The sequence below is a fragment of the Teleopsis dalmanni genome, chromosome 1 (assembly GCF_002237135.1).
Source record: "Teleopsis dalmanni isolate 2A chromosome 1, ASM223713v2, whole genome shotgun sequence".
NCBI classification, from domain to species: Eukaryota; Metazoa; Arthropoda; class Insecta; order Diptera; family Diopsidae; genus Teleopsis; species Teleopsis dalmanni.
Window position 1 is genome coordinate 29,940,523 of NC_051846.1, and position 3,795 is coordinate 29,944,317.

Here is a 3,795-nt window from a genome sequence, read left to right on the forward strand (position 1 = left end):
CATGTAATGTTTAACATTCGATCTGTAAATAAAAAACACTGGATTTTCTTAATTTGGGACAGTATGAACACTTTCGAAATTAACTTAATATTATTTTTACAAAATTAAGAAAATTTGGCTATCTGAATAAAGTATTAAAAATGTGTTTGGTAATTGTCAAAACTCCATGAGCCCATATCTTCTAGGAAACTCAAAATCTTTTTCCGAGTTAAAGGTTTATGAAAGCAGCTCATACAAACAATTTCAATCAAATCGGAGATGATGAAGCCAAAATGACCCATATGCCTTTTACACTAATTGATATTTGATAGTTCATGTAGTATTTTCCACGATATGCTTAAAAGTCTTTACACCACATATGCAATAAAATAATTAATATAATTTTTTTTTATAAACTTGCAATACTTTTTTAATATATTAAAAATATATATAAAGTAATTAATTTTTTGAACATTACCAATTAACCAACTTAGCCTAGATATTTTTTTTATTTCCTTAACCAAAACATCTACGAGTAACAATTGACTATATATAAGTAAAATGGTACAATCTTCCTTCATCTTCGTCAATATGTTATAGTTTGTTCGTCTTGCCACATTTCACAATCGCATCTCATTTATAAATGTGAAAAGTCAAAATTGGACTCAGTTTTTATGTCGAGAGTTAGATAGGCTTAGCATTTAAATTCATTTACTTAAACTCAAATTGGATCTGCTGTTGATGTAAGCTAAGATTTACAAGAACTGCAACTCAGTGCTGATATTGTAGCGCAGAATACGAGCTTTAAAGACGAATGTTTTAAAAGTAATTTTTTCAGATGAATCCTTCACGTAATAATTGTCATAATTTGTTACTTCATACAATTCATATTAGTGATTATAAATAATTGTTATTATTTAAACATAAAAAAAATTGATTTCACATATTCTGAATCCAGTATATTGCATTGCGATGACGTTAATTAAAAATGCGCAGCTAATTAAATGTAAATCGAATTCATGAATGAATTTATTCAAGCAATTCATCAATATTTAATTGCTAAAATTTTTTCTTGCAGCAATATATGAAATTAATTAAGCAAAAAACAAAAAAAAGAATTAACTTGATAATGTGAATAAATACAAATTTGTAGTCTTTAATAATGCCTTCAGTTATGAATTACCTAATAAAAATAAATTTGCAAAGCTAAAAATAAAAGCTATAAATTTTGCAATAACATTTTTTAACATCAAATACCTCTTTCATAAAAGTATCTTTTACTAGCGCCTATAAAAATATTTACTGTCTTAACTATTTTCATAGAGCTCTTAAAAATAGAAAATATTTTTAAATTAAGAAATTACTTAAAATTATTCTGTTGGAATTAATTTCGCGCATAAATCAAAATTTCTTGGATCCTGGTGCGTATGAGTGACACAGTATAATTAAATAAAATCTTTTGCACTAAACCGTGATGTGTTTTGCAGATTAATTATAATTTTAATAAAGTAAAATTAATTTTTGTGGTCTTTAAAATATATTAAAATAAGTATACGTCATCTAAGTTGCCGGTTTGTAATTAATTGCGATATGAAATGACTTCATTTCATTATTATTAATGATATGCTAATTGTCTTCACTAAATAACTGCCATCACTGACAGTTGATAACTTTGTTTGAGTTTAAAAATAATTATTATTCTATAAAATATTTTTGTTTTAAATTTTTATATATTATTTTTTCCTTTTTTAAATTACAACTAATGACCACATTAAAATATGAAATTCTTCTTCAAGATTCTTTGTTTTGATATTTTGTATAAATTCACTTAAGTACGTAAATTAATTGCCGAAAGCGTGATTATGTAGTACAAGATAATACGTTTTTTACCGATGAGTTTTATAAAAAATACTTAGACTTATTTGCCTCATATATTTAAATAAAAAAAATTTATTTTAGTTAACAAACGGATAGTCTCACACAATCTGGAAAGTACACCCGGATCAGAACAATTTATTTTTAGTTCTAATATATTGCATTAACAAATCTAATAAATATTTTTGAAATTTTTTTTTAATTTATTCTTTTTGTATGATATTTAAAAAATTAATTAAAAATAAATAAAATTCCCAGTTAATAATTTTATAAATTTTCTTTAAACATCTAAGTTTCATTGTTGTTTTAAACAAATTATTTCTTTGTAATGAATAAATCTGTTTAATAACTAAATATAAATGAAAAAAGTAGGCACGAATAATTTTTAAATAAGTTTACGGTGTAACCAATTACTCTGTTGAGGCTTTTGTAGGCAACTAATTGCCGGAGAGTACTGACAAATTAGCTAAGGGTTGAACAACCTCTAATATTGTTATATGTATGTATATATTTTTGTATCAGTTGATTTATAAAATCAATGCATTTGGTTTAGTTTTAACTTATTCATTTAGTATAATATAAATTACTTGTTATAGATATACAGCTATGTAAATAAATCCACCGTGTGATGGGGTGGAGACTTATATAGAAAAATAATTATTAATACTGCTTATTGTATATACCAAAATACAAATAAACTAATAATTAAAAATTACATACCTAATTAGTCAAAAACATAGTATGAGTACATTTTATTTCAGTGTTAATAATTATTTTAGTTACAAAAAAAAAATTATTTACGAATAATTAAATACAAGAATTATTTTCAAGACCACTGATAATGGGTATTTGGCAATACTCAAAACAGCTGTATGGTCAGCCAAAAATTCAATTAATTAAAATAATATAAAATAAATTCTTGTTGTTGTAGTTCACTACTGTTCAAAAAACCTCCTAATTACATTATCTTACCGCAATTTTCTAAATTCAATAGGTGTTTTGCCTTTAAAAAAGGAACTATTATGGTAAACTAATAGTTTCAGATCTAGATTAATGCCCAGATGATAGGAATATTTAAGGCCAAGAAATAAAAGATGCAAACCATCTAAACAAATCATCCGACATCATCACAAGCATAACGCATAGTTAACGATAAATGGGAAGCACCCAGAGTAAGAAGTTGATGGTTGTTATAGCATATATGGACAGTAGTGCTTAGTGTAAATGAAAATCTTTTCACCCCCAGGATAATATAAACTACAGTTATCTACAATTATCTAATTATGTCATATTTCATATTTCATTGTACGAATAATTATTTCTAAGTCCAGTAGTGGTTTTTAAGTTCTTAAGGACAGCTAAGTTGAATAACACATTAAGTATATGATCACTCTATACTAAAAGAGGAAAGTACAATAGTTCTCCTAGGCGTAGTGCCTTACACTAGAGCTGGAGAACTATCGATGGCACTATCGATGGCTTACCACTATCGATCTACCATCGATAGCAGTGCTAGACTATCGATAGTCTACGATAGTTTGTCATAGCAACGTTTCACAAAAAAAAACGCACTCTTGGCATTTGTAGTTTGCCACGTCGTAAAATGAATTTTAAATTTTAATTCTAAAAACATCACGGATATACACAATTTCACATTAAATTACTATTAAATAGCAATGATGAAACCGCTACTTTAATCAAGTCCGACTGCATGTTCAATAAAGCTGGACAAATAGTTTCAGAACGCCGAACTCGACTGAAAGAAAAAAACATCAATATGATGTGATTTTTAAACAAAAATCTTTGGTTAATAAAATAGCAACATTGTCGAAAAAAGGAAATGAAATTTATGATCTTTATTTTATTTTATTTATGTAAAATATTATCTCCAAAAATTAAATGAAATGTGTAATATTAATAATTGAAATTTAAAATAAAAAA